This window comes from Strix aluco, chromosome 8, assembly GCF_031877795.1.
Source record: "Strix aluco isolate bStrAlu1 chromosome 8, bStrAlu1.hap1, whole genome shotgun sequence".
Classification (NCBI taxonomy): Eukaryota; Metazoa; Chordata; class Aves; order Strigiformes; family Strigidae; genus Strix; species Strix aluco.
In genome coordinates, this window is record NC_133938.1 from 15,345,988 (window position 1) to 15,365,214 (window position 19,227).

Below are 19,227 nucleotides of genomic sequence, written 5' to 3' on the forward strand. Positions count from 1 at the left end.
GTACTGATTACAAGTAGTAGATTATCCTGATAAATGAAAAGTTCTTGTCTTTCTGAACAGCAGCTGAATATGTTATCTGTCTTCAGCCTTGTAGATTCTTTGTTAGACATCACCTTGTTGAGACAGAATGACTTACTTGGTAAGTGGTTGACCCGATTTTTTGTCTGGCACCCTAACATTGCTGGGCATTATGCCAAGCTGGATTCTGTAGCTATTTATGACTGCATTCAAGGTTCAACTATGCAAATCACAACTATTAGCCAAAAAAACATAGCAGATTTGTTTTTTAAATATTTCCATAGCTCACAAGGTCAAAGCATTTGTTTTCACAATTTTAAAATATAGTTTTGTAAGTAATGATCAGTAATGTTTAAGGAGATTGCCACCTTTTAACATTTTATTTAGACTGAATTAGACAGAACATAAACATTTTTCCTCATGTGCTACAAAATAATTGTATGGAGCGCAGGAAGAAGGGACATGAGCTGAAGTGAAAAAATATATATCATTTTATCTGTCTGTGAACAGCTTAGCTGCACCACATAGAATTACAATAAAATAAAAGGATGATGAACTATGACAAAAAATCTTTGGAGAGTGCAGTCTTCCTCCTGAAGGCTGCCCTGATGAAGCTGGCTGTAGGGAGCTGCAGAGAAGAGCAAGGCCCAAATGCCTGCCCTGCTCCACATTGCCTGCCCAACTTCTGCTCCGAGTTGTTTTTTTGCCTCTGTTATTTCCCAGACCTAAAACTATCCAGCATCTTGTTGGTGGATTGTAGTTGCAGGCAGATACAGGGTTCAGTGGCCCTGTAGACCTGTTCTTGCATCATGTGCTGAAGCTGTGGAGTTTTTCTGTTGGGTTCAGTGTTGGTTCCTCACCCCCCGCCTCCCCCCACCCCCATTCCCATGACATTTGAGCAACACCAAGACTGAAAAGTAAACCTTGTACAACTTCAAAATGAGGTAGCACTACAGAAGTTCTTGGGGTTGGGTTTGCCATTTGCTCTGGGTGTTGTCCAGACTGGAATCTTTTGATAATCATATGCACAGGCTGTCCTGGTCACTATCATCCTGCAGATTAGATATTGATTTGTCTCAGTTCTTAAAGATAACAATGAAAACATGTTTACAAAACTAGCAATGGTATATGTTATGTAGTAAAAACTGTGTTTACAGAAAATCAAAATGTGATTTAAACACATGTAAAATGATTACTCAAAAATAGAATTTGAAATGAGGTTGTGTGCACAAGCTGTTGCAAGACAGATTTTAAAAAGATGTGTATCTCTACCATACACTAATTTTCTGACAAACTTAACAAAAGTATTAATAAACCTTACAATTTTATCAACAAGCTTATCTATAAAAAATACACAAAAAATAAAAACTCTATTAACCCAACACATATTCTTCAACATTATAGTATGAATAGGCAATAGATAATATTAATATATAATATATATATAGATGGATATAATGATAATATATTATAGACTATATATAGTAGACAATATAGGAAATTGAGACATTTCCTCTTAGAGAAAAGAGACGTGGATATAAACATGAGCAGTGCAGAGTTTGTTTTCTAATACAGATTTGGGCATACTTTGGATTAGGTCCAAATTTTGTGACAGAATCCGAGGTGGGAGCACATGTTCCTTCACCAGGTGAGCATCCTTCACATAACATGGATAAAGGCTGCTTAATAGCGTGGATAAAGGCTGCTTAATTTATTGATTGTAACATGAAATAATTAACAAGGCTGAACTTCTGGTTCAGAGTATTTCTTTAGCTGAAAATAAGGATTAACATTAAAAAACTAAAATAAAACAGCTATTTGTTTTAACAGTTTGCCTTATCAGTCAACAGTTTTCTTTATAGTTGTAAGGCAAAAAGCATTTTTTTTAAGATTCTATTGACTGAGAAAGACAATCTGAGTGTGAACTAACAGTGGCTGAGTGTATTTTTCATTTGTGAAATAGGTTTTATTCATCACCTGAGTTTTGTGGGTTGTAGAAGATAATGTGTTTCAGCAGAATTGAAAGAATTATGGGAAAAATTATGTGAATGAGTGTAGAATAAAGCCAACTAAGATGAACTAATTGGTCGAAGTCTGACTTCTCTGGTTTAGCTACGATCCACTGAGAGCAGAAGAAGGACTCATTGATCTTAGTAGGGTTTCTTCCCTTACAAACTGCAAGACTGAGACTGTAGGGCTTCCCTGAAGACAACTATTTCCCCATACTTCTCCTAACAAGGTGTGAAAGAGGCTTCCAACAAAGTAGGGAAAATATATTAAAGTGGAACAAAAAATAAAGTTTGAATTAGGAATACAGAGATTTTCCATCAAATTCATAGGGTTTGTATAAAGAAGTAGAGTTTGAGCCTTATTAATACAATACAAAGCCCCAGAATTTATTCATGGTTAAATTTCTGTGCTTTAGCCAATCCTTTTTTGAAGAGTCCCTTCTCCAACAAAAGGCACAGAGCACTGTGTTACAGTAAACACTAGCAACTCTGTCCACAGTCAAATCTAAATAATACTTAAGAAACTAAATCCAAAACATTAGCAATAAAAATACTTAGCATGTATTTCTTTCCTGGGAGCCTACATGGAAATTGAATTCCACTGAGCTGCACTTACACAGAACAGAATTCAATTAAAAAAAAATCCGCCTGGATTCCATGCTGTGAAAAGCCCTTGCAAATTTATTTTAGAGACTTCGGGTGTGGAGCCTGGACATAGTTTTATTTTATTTTTTAATGGAATCACTCTTAATGTCTAAGGTTATTCTTTACTTGCCTCTGCTGCACAGTTTTCACATATAAGCCAACTGAGGACAACTCGTTATTAAAGAAGTCGGCAGGTGTCCTGCGCTCTGAAACATATTAAATAAAGAACTCAACAGGATCATGTCGACTGTAAGCTCCACAAAGAAATTAAATAATGAAGACAGAAGCTCTTCAACAAAGACCAGTTCTGCATAAGTAAAAAACGTCTCACCAGAAGATGGAAAGTTCTCCTACAGATTTTTACTACTCTCTATTTTGGTATTTTCTGAAAACAGGCAGTCTACAGATTTTAGACACTTAAACTTTCTGACCTGAGTCTTATGCAATAGAGAGTGATCAGGATGGCAGGAACTGAATAGTCAAAATCTGCCCTTCTCTACACAGCTTCATTGCTCAACAAAAGAGCCATTGCAAAATGGCCTCGTTATCACTCTGAAGTTTGTTGAATTGTCTTACCCATGTCAATATTAATATGAAATAGCTCCGGGAAATACAAAGAAAAGAGTAGAAAAGGGTCCATTGTATTTTTAGTTAATATTTTTCTAATGTATGACGCCTTCCAGCCACAGAAACGTTTAAAATACAGTCCCCTTTGAGATTTAAATGTATTTTGGGATAAGGTAATTTTAAATCAGGAAGGTTCAAAACCAATATAAATACACTTTTGAACTTCCCACTTATTCTGAGTTGCTGAGTAATTGCACCAGACAAATGTTTTTAGAGTGGGCTTTAATATAAGGAATCACAAAATTTATTGGATTTTCATTTACTTAAAATGTTGTCATGCAGTAATTGTTTGAAGAAAATTGACAATTAAGAAATCTAACTAAGTCTCTTTTTGAAGAAAAATTAAACTTCATTCAATTCTTTTGGGGAAAAAAAAAAAGGTTGACTTCAATAGAAGTAGGTCTGGGTAACTCAGAGTCGATTGGAAAATAAATTATGCTAAGTGCATCCAGACTCACCGAACATCTTTAAGAAACAGAGTGTTCGTAATGAAACAAAGTCTTCCGACAGCTTAATATGACTTTAAAATAACTAATATGAAAAAATATTACAAAACCTTTGTTGACCAGGTGTTTTCCCTTTTTATCAATACAATATATTCCTATAATGACCATCCCATGCTCTGTCATTAAAATGTGAGCTTTCCTTTCAGGTGCTTTGCCTCAGACATATGGAATTCTCATCTGCAGTTTTTACCTTCAGTCTCCAAGTTAATCACACAGGGCTCCTTGAACGACAGTTTGCTGCAAACAGAATTCCATACTCTGGGACTCAGTGAGTTAGTATGAATTTACCAGAATAATTAAAAACTCCTTTTCCAAAACTCACCATCAATTTTAATACAAGACGTAAGGTGACACATTCCCCTATATCTGTGATTTCTAAGTTAATATTGTTGATGAGGTTTAACAGGCATAACTATTTGTAGGACTGGGAATATGTTCTTGGTTCAGCAAAAGTTTGCTCACCTAAACCTGTGCATTTGCAGAAGTAGGGCCTCAGCTTATGTTAAGTTACAGGTGAAAAGTAAGTACGAGGTTTCCGTGTCCTGACGCCATTCATTCCTACCAATAATTTATTCCATATCCATATGCACTTTTCCAAGAAGGAAACAAACAATTCTCTAATACTAATTCTTCCCTAGACACAACTTAAACTTGAATTAGTTACTATGTTTGCCAGTCTCTTGTTGTCAGCCTTATGTCACTGGTATGGGTAATTATGTGTTTAAAAGAAATATTTCTCACAAAGTTGAGATGAAACCACAAAACTAGTCCAGTTAAATGCACTTCAGCCTCAATCTATAATGGAAAATTTTTCTCCTACCATTTTTTTCATTCCAGTTGCCATTGTCAGATTCCCCAGAAAAAATCCATAATGATCCTCTTCCTTTCTTAAAATGAAATATGCGCACATCGGTCTGCCTGGAACAAAAATACTACCAGTGCTGCATTACACTAATCCACAGCCAAATGCAAAAATACCTGCAACGGACCACATGCTGTAGCTATCAGGGGGTGCACTGGTAAAACTGAAAGCTGAATTTGGAGCAACATACAGGCTGAGAGCTATGCTTGTGGCTCAGCCTATATGACTGTCTAACACTGTAATCCCAAATCAAAGAATGTGGTAGGAGTGTGGGAGCTTACCCTTGGAGATCTCTTGAGTGAAGCACAAATGGCAATCTATAAGTGCACTGGAAGAGTGAGTGACCAAACAAATTTAATGCATTCAATCACTTTTAAGACATCTCATCCGTGTGTAGCATTTTGATCCTGTGCTTGAGTAAATGTATGATTAAATTTTTATTAAAAGGTAATGCTCCTGTTTTAATGATAGTTAATTATATATAATTAAAATTAAAGGATTAATAATATTAAACATTTCATCAGAGGTAAAGATAAATATAAATACATATACTGTAATATGATTAAATATGAATATATAATATTGAGCATATATTATCTTCAGTGCATTATGTAAAATAGCAAATGAATAACATAATATATGAAATAATATTATATTCCATGTACTATGTAAATTAAAGTCCTGGTTCAGTACTTCTATGCTCATAAAATCAATTTTTTTTTTTGGGGGGGGGGGGGGGGGCGGCTCTATGCAAAGAATAGTTGAGGTAGCCTTAAAAATTATTATAAAAAGTCCCTATGAAACAGATGCTTACACTTTATTGCTACATCACCTTTCCATGTGAAAAGTGAATTACAGTGCTAAATGACATACATTTTGGCCACAAAAGAAATCTTTTTTAGAGTCATAGATCAGAATTTGGAAATACCTCATTTCTAGCTAACCCTGAATCCATACACCTTTATAGGCCTAACTTCTGATTTTCATAATGTTTGAATCATGCCTTAAATATTTATACACAGGGTATTCCTCTCACATGCCACTTACTTATATCTGACATATGGAATCTCATTTTTCCTCTTTTTTTTAAAAAATTCAGTATTTAATGAAGCAACAACACAACTTGATCTCTACCCATGGATATACCATGCTTTAAATTACAACACTCATTCCAGTTGTCATTTCTGTCATTAGATACAGCAAATCTGTATCTCCAGATGTAAATTGCTATGAATCCACTGAACCTTTGTCCGGTAAAATTTTGTGCATTCACATAGTTTAATAAGCTGAGAAATGTGTTAGCTTTTTAAATAAATCTTTAAATTGTGTAGTTCTAAATCAGAGAGGTGTTTTGGTCTCTGCAAACTATAAAGAACTAGTGTTTTCCTAACAAGATCTTAAGACCCTTGGAAGAATTTTAAGGATTTTTATGAACCTTTGTATGCATTCTTTAGCTAGATTTTGGCATTGTTTCAGTGTAACTCCAGTACAACTCAATCAGTTTATTTTATAATTAAAAACAAGGAAATAGTAACAAAAATCATAATATATGGTACTCGTGTTTATAATAGAAACATCCATAAAGAAAGAAACATGTTCTAACTCTTCTCATTACCCCAAAGGGAATTGCATCTTTAATCACACAAAGCACAACGGCTTTCTAATTTTGTTTAAAGTGTTTCAGTACTTACAAAAACCAGATCAGGTTATTGTAAATCTAGAGCAAATTAGAATCATTGGCCTCTGCTCAGCTGTATTCAAGAATACTATGTAAATCATAAATTTAATGGCATACTAAGACACACATCTGTTTCTATTTTGTAGAAGTTAATAATCTAACTTCAGAGTATTTAAACATTACTTTCATTAACTGGAAAATTGTGAAAAATAGAGACCGCTATAAGTCACAATGCATTGCTGCAATATGCTGAGGGAAATATAAAAATTGCAAGTCTATACAGTAAAGCAGAATTTTCTGAGAGATATGTGCCATTGCCTGTTTCATGACCTTGCAGCTCCTCTGTTTGCTAGGGAAAACATCACTTACACAAACAGAGCTGCCTTGCTAAGTAGAATCTGCACCTGCACATAGTAGATTTCAGTTTATATTTTTAGTAGCAAGTGTCTTTCACAAGGAATAGATTATTCCTTAATTCCCTAAAACTATATAGATAACAACCTAATGACTTTTCTATAATCCAAGTAAATAATCTGTAGATCAATATGCATATTGCAACTGATTTTAAAGATATTTTGTCACTAGAAATGATAAAAATGTTGTGCTGCATAGATCAATTCCCAGTACATACTTATTTTTATAAAACTTACTTTGTGGTCTAGCATGTACACTACCTTATAAATTGCTTCATACTATAGTTCTTATGGAAAAGTTTAGTTTATTAACAGATTAATACACTATTTTATACTGTATCATAAAGTAGGTGTCATGCACAATTTATATAATTTGCAAAGAACCAGTTCCATGTGATTCGTTGGAGACTGTTTTCAACTCTTGGTTGTAAAGACACTAGTCTCCCCAAAGGAAACAACTGTATTACCATATATGTACTAATCTTTTTGAAAACGTAGTTGAATTCGGTTGCAAGGCAGAACAGAGTTGGTCTGCCAACTTTAGCACTGTAATAAAAGATCTAATTTGCAAGGTTTACTATGATAATGGATTGTGAAGTGATAACTTTTGACCAATAAATTCCTTGGAAACTTAAAACTGGGTTGCACTAAGTGTCAAAATTAAAATATGCAGAATATTAAATTAAATCTTTATTCATAAAAATGACAATGTCAAAACCCTAATTTCTTATAGAATTTTTTCTCTTCAAATAATCTATTTATTAAAAGACATGCAATCCTTGGGAAGTCAGATCTCACCTATGTGCAGTTTTGCTTGTGCTAAAATTACCTATGGTAGTAGATATTTTGCATTAAACTTAGGGTGCATAAAGCTGAATGGGATTTATGTAAATAACTGTATGAATATGTATCTCACCTTTTACCAGTGCTAATTTCAATGATCTGTGTTTGAGAGGGAATTTTATTAATGTATACAACTGATAGGGAATTTGCACATTAATTTTGCTATCAACAAAAATTCTAAAGAAAGCAAATTAAATCAATGTAGCCATAGAGAGAGGCGACGGGAAGATAAAACAGAAGGGCAAAACTGGGCACCTAAATGGTACAATGCAAATTTGTAGTTTAGTTTTCAGTAAGATTCAGTGACTGCATATGCAAGAAATTCTGCTATTCCTGTGTAAATGCATATGGAGTTATCACTTTGCTTTCCAAGCATGCAATAGGAGCTGAAGTGTGTTGTCTTAATGATATATTAAATGTAGTATTATGATTTACCAGATATGATAGGAAAAGATCATATTTTGGTGCTGACTATTCAACAAACAGCAGCCAGTGCTCATAGTGAGGTGGGGAATAGCATCTTAATTAATTATTGAATATATTTTAATATTTATAATTAGCAGTAGTACTAAGCAGTCAGTCGATGTTCCTCACAACGGGAGCATGGTAGTAATATCATTCTTTGACTGCAGTGTTTTTAGAAAGGCGTAACCATACCTTCAATCAGATTCAAATACTGTTTGTCAAAAACACTGAGGTCTGTCAGAAGTAAATGATCATTTAATTAAAGAAAAAAAGGTGGAATATCTTTGATCCCTATACTTTAGTGATATTAATTCCCATGTGCTGCAGGTGTTTGTAATGTATAACAAATCATTACTGAAACAGGCTTTTATAGGCAGTTTCGGTGAAGGAAAATGACTGTTCTTACAGCTGCCAGAGTTACACCTGGCAACGTAACACAAGCATGACAAAATGTGAACTGTAAGATGTAAGCTTGGAAACAAATCTAGGTCTCCTTTTCCATGCTCTGCCCATGCCAGCTGAGATGGATTGCAAAGCAGTGCTGATGTACAAAGTTGATGGGCAGGGGGAAGAGACTGAATTTGCTGCTGTTTCTAGGCTCTCTGACCAGTGATCCATGATGCATCTCTGGTATCCGCTCCAGAGGGAGCCAATCACATAACTGTCAGCATTTCAATGGCAATCAGTACCAAGAGGAAAAAAATATATTCTTATAAAAAAATATAAGGGACCAAGTCCTTGGTTTAAACCGCAAAGCAAAATCAAAGCAAGTAGAACCAATCAACTGAGGTTATGAGCACTTCCAGAGCAGCATGGGAAACTAAGAAGCAAAACCAGATAAACTGTACGTAAAGCATGACTTCTACATTGTCTTAATTAAAGCTACCAATTGAAAATTCTAAATGAAAAAAGAAAACACCAAAACCCACCACTTGTTCTTACAGAATAACACCTAGTGGCACACTGGGAAAACAGTGAATGTGAACTGAAATATGCAAGTTTGGAAGCAAATATGGCTCTCATGCCTCACCTTTCGACAAGGGAATTTGAAAGTTGCAGTCATGAGGTGAGCAAGTCCCAGTGGGAGGTTCTTTTCTGTTCGTGATTGATAGTGAGCACCCTTTTCTTTCCTGTTCATAACCTATTACCATAGCTCTGAACTTGGGTATTGTGACTGTGGACCAGAATTTCATGTAGGCATCATATTGAATTCCAACAACTAGACTCCTAAAAAAGAAATGTGGAAGGAATTTAGGCCCTGAAGTTTAAAAACCCCTCTGCTTAAATGCTGCCTACCTGGGGAGGATGCCCCTGTTCAATAGACGCTTCCATGGTTTTATATTAAATTTTCCTACAGCTCTAATGCTCATCATGCTGAGTATTGCTTCAGTCAAGATAAACCAGACTAAGGAACTCTGTGCCTTCATCATTGATAAGGCTGTCTGTGAAACAAAGCTGAGCAGTTAAAGGTGACAGACATACTCTAAGAGCACCTGACACCCACCAACACAGTTAGCCTGTCACTAAACCCAGCAGTAATCACCACTTTCTTTTAAAAGTGTAGCTTTATTCTACAACCAGCAATTAAGTCCAAAGTGTGTGAAACAGGATCAGTTCTCTCCTCTGCCTGAAGGGATTCAAATGCATATTTCTCCCCACCTAAACAGTTCTCTAACCCACAGCCTGATTGGAGATGGAGGTATTCTCCACTTCTGTTAAAGTCACGCACCAGGCACAAAATGATTCAGGATTCACTGGGCTAGAAAGTGAGAGCACCAGAGGGAACATGACTCTATAGCTTAATGATTTGGGCAATCAGTTGGAATGGGGAGGCCTGAGTTCCAACCGGTGGTCCAAGAATTTGATGTATTTTATCCCATAACTTCTCAAGAAAGTAAATTTAACCTTACCCCCAACGCATGGGTTCATAGAGCTGTGCAGATAAAGATTAGTATTTCTTCACATCTTGGCCTATGCCATCAAGAACATGGATTTTAATAGTGCCTACGATTATTATACTAGGTGCTTGGGTAAGAAAAGAAAAGCCTTCATGGATTCCTACTTGCAAATACAATGGTTTCTCTTTGAATTCTCCATTCTTTGTTCATCTTTTTTACATCATCTTTCATTTTGTGACACACAAGCAACAGAAGAGTGGCTAGTGACCTAGGTAATATTATAGTTAAAAGCACTCTATAAATGAATGTAAGTTTGTTCTAGATCTGCAATTGGAGTTTGATAAAGCAAATCATAAGAGGTATAGGGGTTAGCATAGACATCCAGTCCTTCTCCCATTCAGTTTCAAATCTTCCCATTCTGTTACATCAAGCAGTAGGGTAGCAAGAGGGGGGGAGATGTGGTGAGAATACACCGTGACCTCAACACATGCCAGTCTGAGATATGGGGTACTTCTCTGCTGCAAACTACCGAGTGAAAGAGATACAGAGATTTAGCAAAATCACAGCAAATTGTCTAATACAGTTGTGTGAGGGGGAGCAGAAGAAAGAGCTCCCTACCTGCCAGGCAAAATTACATTTATTTTAAATAGAAAAATCTATTTAATTTCTTACTATTCCCTTGAGCCTTGCTTCTTTCCTTAAAAAACATTATTTGCTGCCCAAAAGCAGAAGTAATGCCTATGCAGATATAGCAGCTGGAGAAAAGGGAACCTAGAAATGGGCAAAACCATTTGGAGAATTGGGATCTCATGACATATCTCTTTCCCCAAAAGCTCAGCACTGCAGTTCCTTTCCCGGTATGATTGTTTCAGCTTCTGTGCTGAGCTTTTCATATGAAAACAGGGAATTGTACTCGTCTCTTTTTAAACGTGTTCTGCTACGTGACTCCTAACAGCTCAATCTCGAAAACTCTTTGGCCTTTATAAATGCCTGGAGCATTAAACTGTAAACTTTTCTCCAACATACGCCCATAAATACCCAAAGCCCAAAGTAAGGAATGTACTTCTTCAACAACACTGAGCTCCATCGCTCCCTCAGATTTACTTTTCAGAGAGTGGAGAGGCAAATGCAATGTCTTAGCGTGAACATAAAATACTGCACCTAAATTCACTGGTAAAAATCATATTGATCTCTTATAATTTATTAATGTGATACAAAAATTCTGTTTCAGAATACCTAGTTAATGTGGCATACACATGCTTTTGTTTCATAGCTGCATTTTCTCTGAACAAGGTTGTTTCTAATATTACTTAATTAAACAAAATTAAATTAATTTCTGTCTAAGAAACAAGAAACAACAGCTTTGTTGAATAAAATGATCTTCATTTTCTTGAAGCTATTTAAATTAAAAACATGAGTTTCTACAGTTGGAAAAAAACCATCCATGGTTAAAATGTTTGAAGCCCATCAATCTCTTTAACCACACAGCTAATGTGTTCCTTCTGTTTTCTTTGAATGAAATCACCATGAGTGGTTAGATGTTGATTTAACATAAAGCAAATGGAAATGGGTGTTTCCTTAGTCATGTGTAGAATTTATTTTTAAAAACAATTAGCAAGTGTTATGAGTAAGTCAATGATTTTGTCATTTCTTAAATAATTATATAGATTATGAGTCATTAAAATTGATTACTGAAGTAAACTATGTAAAATGCAAATTCATATTACATTTATTTGTTAGGAACAGCTGCAGAATTCTCTTATTTTATTGATGGGTTTCATTTTTTCCCAAGTGACACTAAAATCAATTACTTAGTTTAAAAGACCGGTAATTGTCAAGACGTATTTCCAAACTTTTAAGACAATACATTGGATGTTTCCTCTTATGGGTTGTATCATTCACACTTTATCCATATAAATTTGTCTGCAAAATTAACTGGGTATTTTCCAAAATAAAGAAAGCAAAATTTTGCCATTTCAGTTTTGTGTTGAAATAGTAAAATCATGTAATGGTTTACTTTTCCATGTACCATGGTAAAAAACCCCATGTCTTTATGCCAATTAAACCCTGCCTTTCTATTGCACCAATTTTAGCTGATGCTACTACACTACATATATATATATATATATATATATATACACAACCTCTCCTATCAGTCTTTCCTAACATTACATCTCATTATAAGTTCATTGATACGTTATTCACAGGAGTACATCCAGATAGGAGGAAATGTCAGTCGCTAGTATTTAAAGTTCAGTCATAAAACTCCAGTAATAAAAAAATACGTTTCATAAAATCTGTGTAAACCATTTCTCATGGGAGAACTGACACTTAGGGCAATACAAAATATTATTTATTAAGATATTAAAACATTTTAAATCAACCTTTTTAAGAATAGGCAGATGTAAGCTGCAATTCTATGGCAAAAAAACCTCTAGTGGAGTCTACAAGATCATATCACAGACATCATAATTTGGCTAATTTTTACTGCATGTTAAATCACCTTTCTCAAATGCATCTCCTTCAAGTACACAGCTGACAGTTAAATCTTTTCTAGTTGTTACTGTCCTACACATAGTCCCTAGAAATGCTAATTGATACACAGTTCTTGTGATTATTTAAAAAATTACTACAAATTTGCTTTTAGTTTTTCAAGGACATGATCCAGCAGGTTCACCAAAACAATTCAAGAGCAATACACACAGAATATACACCTTAACATGAAACATTACAAAATTTAACATTGGTAAAAGGGACAAATATTATCAAATGGTTTTGCTAAGGTTATAACATTTCTTATAGTGTTTTCAAGCTAAATAACTTGCACTGTTGCAGCAAAGCAAGATTTTAAGGAAAATTTGTACATACTTGTGGAGTCCATATGGCATGAGATACGTATTTTACAGGGATATGGCAAAAAGCAAATAGTAGGCAGTTTTAATGGTGAAAAGAAACTTGATTTGTTATAATTCCTTCTTATACATTAATATTCAAATCTGGCAATAATTGTGGCTGAGTAAAAACTAAAGGATCAGATTCAAGTATGCCATGGGTATATGTTTTAAAGAGACAGATGCTGATTCATGTGAAGTAAAATTAATCGCTTGAATAATAATATTTTACTTGCCAAAACAATATACACCTCTGCAGGTACTTACATCTTAATCCAGATTTAATGAGAATTAATGGAAGCACGTGTTTTCGAAACAAATGCCGAAAGGTCTCTGTCTGCATTTTTATCAATTGTTTAAAACTCAGTTTTACAACTTCAGGGTTGTAAAACTTAGAGTTGTAAAACTCCAGTTCTGCATGTAGAAGGAAATATGATTCCAGAAGTTTTTGATGAAAAGGGGGAAAATAAACTTCAGTCCTGCAGTTGAATCCACATAGGTGAATTCACTTCGACTTCAGCAAATATTAACACAAGGCCTAGTTCTGCAGTTCGTTTCAATCTTTTTGTGGGTAAAAATTTTTTACAGAAAACAACAAGAGTTTTTGCTCCAAATAGAAGAATTCCCCTCTCTCATGTCTTCTCAAAGGAAAACTGCCAACCCCACATAATTCTTGTGTTCTTGACTGTTTTCTGGCTAAATCCTGCTCTCATCAACTGAGCAAAAGGCTGTTAGCTCAGGGCTATCACTGCTTATCTGCAATTACATTTATTTGACAAAAAGAAAGTAGGATTTGTTAATTATATGTTTTAAAACTCTGGTGAAATGATAGCTAATCAATATGTATATCTTTATATTTCTATGACCCTCTTTTTAAGCATGTTTCCATAACGGATGCATCCAGCCCTTTCAATGAAAACCAGTTTCTAATAAAATACATTAAAATGCGTGTATGATTTGATTCCATTAGAAATGCATAAGGGGTTACTTAGGGTTTATACAGATATATATATATAAAAAAGAGTATTTTCAGCAAGAAAGGCCAGTGGGCTCTACTAGGGATATGTAAAAGACTTAAAAAACTGGGGGGAAAATGGAGAACCTGCTCTTTTGCTACATTCTGCTCTCACAGTAACCCATACTTTTAACTTTTAACTATATCTAGTAGGTACAAAACTATCACACAGACACATGATCTCCTGTCCTCCCATGCTGAGTTTGGTTTTGAGGCAGTTTGCGGATTTAACCCAGTTGAAACTGGCCTCAGGAAGACGTACTGCTGGCTATGGCAGAACTCCTCCTGTGGTCCTAAAAGCCTGGCGCTGCTCTTCCACTTCCCTGTCCCCTCTACAGCTACTGTGAGTTGAGGAAGGCCAGCGTGGCTATGGCGTGGCAGATTTCAGTCATTTTTAGATACTAAACCCTGGGATTATTGCTAGCATTGTTGAAAGTTTAATGCGGTTATGAGGATCCCTGGACCAGTTCTATCATTCTTACTACCTTATGTTGCAAGGTCTTAAAGATCCAGTTTCCTTTTAAACATGTCATGTTTCTCTTGATACGTGTTACGATTTTCTGAAGAGGAACGCTAATTGCACAGGTATGCAGAGAAGTCACAATAATTAAGTTAAAAAATAAATCATTACCATTAACAAAGGTAATGATCCCGATTCCCTGGTGTGCCATGGGTGTTTTAAGCTGAACTGTCAATATGCTTTGGACCTAAAAGAGTTTATCAAGCCCGAGTGGTCCTGCCTCGTGCCCGCGATTCTGTGCGTACATTCATTCGAGAGGATTTATTTCAGTGCTGCAGCTAGAAAAGGGAGAGGAGGGATAAAAAGAAAACCTCGCAACGAGGAGGGGGGAGTTACCAGGACAGGTCTGGCGCTGCTTTGGGCTGTGCCTGTGCTTCCGCTGAATCCCCGCGGCGCCCCGCGCAGCCTCCGCCGGGCCGCGCACAGGGGCGCTGCCAGCGGCCCTGGCCCCCCGCGGTCCCCCGCGCAGGAACGCGCCCTTGTTCATGCCCAGCTGCTTCTCCCTGACCTTGAGAGCCGGCAATTGTTGGTGTTGCACACCCTGAAAGGTCAGAGCGGATCCTCGGTATTTTGCATCAATACAGAGGAAAAGAAAAACCCAACCAAACCACCTACCAACAAACCCCAACCCCTGGTTTCTAAGCAGATTTTTGGCAGGAAGGCAACAGCGCTACTAGACTGCGTTTTGTATCAGAGCGCAGGAATGAGTCAACTTAGTATCCTTTCAACCGTTTCCAAGTGCTGTTTACCCTGTCCGGACACGTTTTCCCTAACGCAGCGTTGTGGTTCCAAGCCCGTCCCTGACGGCTGGTGCGGGCGGCGCAAGAAGCGGCGCTCGGCGGGCAGGGGCCGAGCCGCTTCCACGCGGGGAAATGGAGGGAAGGGGCCAAGAGAGCCGCCAGGGCATCGGGGAGCGGAGAGCCCCTTCCCCCCGCCGGCTCTCGCTCGCCGGTCGCCCAGCCCGGGGACCTGATTTTGAGTGCAGGCGGGGAGGGCGGGTGAACACACACAGCGGTGCCGTCAGCGGGCCCGGCCCGGGCAGCCCCGCTCCGCGCAGCACCCGCGCAGGGCCCGTCGCACAAGTTTGGGTGCGCGGTCGCGGTGCGCGGTCGCGCTGGAGGGTACGGCCAAGGAGAAAGTGCCGCGGAGACGCCTGCCGGCCTGCAGCGCGCCAGCAGCCGCCGGCGGAGGGCGAGGGGCGGCGGCAGGCCCCGGGACCCAGGCCCCAGGCCCGGGGAGCGCCGAGGCCCGAGGCGCCGGGCAGGGGCGCCCAGCGGCTCCGCGGCGGCGGGCGGGCGGCTGCGCGGCGGTGCGCGCCCCTCGGCAGCCGCGGCGATGGGGCGGGGGGCGGGCAGCGCTGGCGCGCAGCCGGTCTGCTCGGCCTTTGGTGCCGAGCGGCCGGGCGTTTGATATTAGCCTTCACCCCCCCAGCTGGAAAAAAAAAAAAAGGGGGGAGGGGGGCAGAAAAAGAGGCAGGAAGGGAGAGATTTTTGTCCTTCGCCGGTGCTGCTCTACGTGATAATATGTTTATGTGATTAGCTGAGCCCAGGGGTGGGGAGCGGAGGGAGAGGGGGTGGAGATTGGAGGGGGAGGAGGCTGGAGGTGACTCCAGTTCAGAGCCGGCGGAGAGTCTGTGTCAGGACTTCGCAATCCCCAGTCACACACGGAGAGGTGCATGAGCAAAAAGGAGGCTGCGATACAATTCATTGGGATTTTTTTTTTTTTTTTTTGGTGTGTATGTATTGCGTTTTTCCCATTGCTGCGCGCGTTACTAGCTCAGCGCCCGGCGCCCGGTCTCCAGTCGCTGGCGGGGCAGCAGCACCGGGAGGAAGAGGAGAAAATCCGAGGAGGGGCCGGACCCGCACCCCGCCAGAGGCCAGAATGTCATCCCGGGAGATGTAAATCCGGTCGGTGCGAGCGACAGAGACAGAGAGGAGGGGGGGGGGTCCATTGTAACATTTTCGAGTTGTTCCCCGCTACTCCTGCTGCTGGCATCGCCTCCTGATCGTTCCACAGAAAGGACTCCAAAGCCTGGGCACACGCGCTGCGCCCGCCGTCCCCTCCGTTTCGTTTTTCCTTGAAAATTGAATTTATTTGTTCTGTGCGTGCGTGCGGGAGCCTGGCTGTATCGTACGTTTCGTGCGGAGCGGAGTGTCGGAAACTGCAGGAAAATGTTGACTTAGCCCCCGAAGAGCCTCCCGGCTGGCCGCTCGGAGGAGAAGCCGCCGTCTGCTCCGCGCTGCCCCAGCCCGCCGCGCCGCAGAGCCAGCTGCCTCCCGCTGCCCGCCCGAGCCCGGCGCTCGCCCGCCCGCTCCCCGCCCCGCCGCCGGAGCCCCGGGACTCACCCCGCCGCGCTCTCCCGCAGCCCCGCGCTCGGCGGGGTGACCCGGCTCGCGGGTACCGCCGGGCCGAGAGACCCTTCGGCTCCCAGACAGAGGTAAGCGGAGCCCCCGCGCCGCAGCAGCCTCGCCGCTCCGTTCTCCCGGCGCCCGCTCCCCACCGAGCCGCCGGCGGGGGAAGCCCTGATTTCAGGGGTCCGCCTCGCCTGCCGGTGCCCGAGGCCGCCGCCCCCCCGCGCTCCCGCGGGGGCCGCCGCCCCTCCTGCCGGCCCCCGCCGCCGCCGGACGAGGAACGCGCCCCTCCGTGAGGCCGCGGCCCTCGGGCGCCAGCACCGCGGCGCCGCCGCCGACCCGCACGGCCGCTCTCCGCCCGCGCGGAGCCGGCCCCGCCGCAGGCCGCCCCCCCCGCCCCCCCCCCCCCGGCCCTGCGGAGGGGCCTGCGGCAGCCGCGGCGGGTCCCCGCAGCCCCCCCCCCCCCCCCCCGCCGCCGCCGCCGGTGGCCGCCCCGCCGCGGGGGTGCGGGACCGGGGGTCGGCCCGCGGAGCAGGCCCGGCCGCGGCTCGGCGCTCCCCGGCGCGCATCGCGCAGCGGGGAAAGTTGCATCCGTTCAGTAAATAATTACCTGTTGCGGGTTTATTTTTGTAACTCAACCGGGCGTCCATCCACCAGCCCGTGCTGGGGGGGGTGGCGGGGGGGGGGGTGGCGGGAGGGCTTTGGGAAGGGGAATAAATTACCCTTTGTCGGCTGTGGAGTGAGAACAACTTTTTTTTTTTTTTTTTTTTTTTTTAAATTTCTATTTATTTTCACATGTAGAAATCTGGGGCCATCTGGAGACAGAAAACAGAGTGTGTCATGAGGCACCGTTGCTGTGTCTGGCTCTAAAAATAACATCTTGTTGTTAGTCTGCGCTAGCCCTGCTGGGGCTTGAGTGTGGTTTGTTGGAAAGTAAAGAGAGCTGCTGGTGCTCAGGTGTGTTTTTCTTTGCATAGAAATGCCCCTGTGCGCGACGGAAGGAGTCCTGCAGAACAAATGTTCTGCTGTTTGGTTTCCTCCAGACGCTCCGGCTCCCTCCTTTTGTTGCTTGCCACGAAAAGAGGTGCCATTTCGCATCATTCTGCACAAATTGTTTGAATTAATGCAAGTGTGAGTTCTTACCGTTTGAAGGAGGGTATTAGCATATCAAAGGTTTCTTAGCTCCGGCTCAATTGAGAAAACTTCAGCTTGTCTTCCATTTGCTTCCAAGCAGAGGCCCAAAGGGCAGTGGGAATTGTAAAGGGGTAAAATGGGGAGGTGGATTTGGGTTATGTTTCTGAACTTTTGCCGTTTTGCAATTATGCGAATGAAAAACAAGGTCCCTTCGCTGCAGAGCCCTTGCGAGCGCTCGGACAATTACGCTCTATTGATTAATGGTTTGTTCTGAGGAAAAAAGTGACCTTTTATGATAGGCACTGTTGCGTGGTTTCTGATGTCTCCTCTCTGTTAGGGGGATTTAGAAAGCCCTTTCTACCGCACTTATGCTCTGGGTATGGCCTACACGTTACTGCGTGCAGGGACTGAATGGGGAACACCTTCTAATTACTTCAGAAAACAAATGAAATCTTGTAATAAAAGACCTCTCGATTCCAGACCTTTGAAACAAATATGCTTTCCTCCTTAATGGGTGGGTAGGCTGGAATAATAGATATTTTTATGGAGAGTTTTAAAAGAAGTTTTGGTCACTGCCGGCCATATGCTTCAATTTCCTTTTTATTCTAGAAAAAGTGAAAATGAGTAATTCTTGTAGTCTTATTTAATCAGTGATACTATGTTTACTAAGATAACTTAATTTGCGGTTAGTATTACCCTATAATAAATAATTTGAAACCAGGTATGGCAGGAGTGCTGTTTTAGTGGCTGTGTAGAACATTCATCACATTGTACGTTGTCTTACATGACTACATATTTGCAGTTTTTTCTTATTTTGTTGCTATTTCCTTGAGTCTGAAAGGGGATGTGGCCCGGCCTACCCTATTATTATCTTTGCAAATCAATATTCATAATCTAGTAACCCCAAAGCCAAGCAAAATCCAGTTATCTGTCAATAAGTTGGGACCTTTTCCAGGGACCAGATGTTTCTTGGGGACTGTATTCTGTTTGTATCTCTAGCAAAAAAGAACTTCCTATGCCTTCCTTTCCAATCCCCTCCTTCCAAACCACTTACTTGAATGATACAGATACTAAACATACATTTTGTGTTTTTAAAAAGTTGGTTTAAGCACTTGGTATGTAGCATTTGGTCTGTTGTTGATTTTTGTTTGTTTGTTTGTTTTTTGTTTTTTTCCTTCTGGTTCTCCATTTGATGACTTGGGGGGGGGTGTTTCTTTTTAAGCCATGGAAGTGATGTGCCTTTATAGAGTAGGATGTCTTCACTCATGCTTGTTTCCTTTCATTTAATGAAGGGACTGAATATATATGGTATGTCTTGGCAAAAACCCCTGCAGTTAATTAAATAATTTATA

At 40.6% G+C, this 19,227-nt stretch overlaps 1 protein-coding gene and 1 long non-coding RNA gene across 21 annotated transcripts in view; one reads left to right on the plus strand and one right to left on the minus strand.

Moving 5' to 3' along the window:
- The window catches only part of ADGRL2 (adhesion G protein-coupled receptor L2), a 399,589-nt gene that overhangs the window by 216,593 nt on the left and 163,769 nt on the right, over positions 1-19,227 (plus strand). For 18 of the 20 annotated variants that reach the window (XM_074832365.1, XM_074832367.1, XM_074832366.1 and 15 more), the window contains exon 4: positions 87-139. The exons of 1 other annotated variant lie outside the window; for it this stretch is intronic. The gene's annotated coding sequence lies outside the window, so the exon portion shown is untranslated. Of the gene's footprint in view, positions 1-86; positions 140-16,531; positions 16,828-19,227 lie in introns of those variants that run through there. One more of the 20 variants, XM_074832352.1, reaches the window with a different exon arrangement.
- Positions 16,090-16,999, minus strand: LOC141926497 (uncharacterized). Its single transcript, XR_012624136.1, has 2 exons — positions 16,736-16,999; positions 16,090-16,551 (listed from the first exon to the last, which is right to left on the minus strand). It is a non-coding gene; the product is annotated as an uncharacterized LOC141926497 (long non-coding RNA).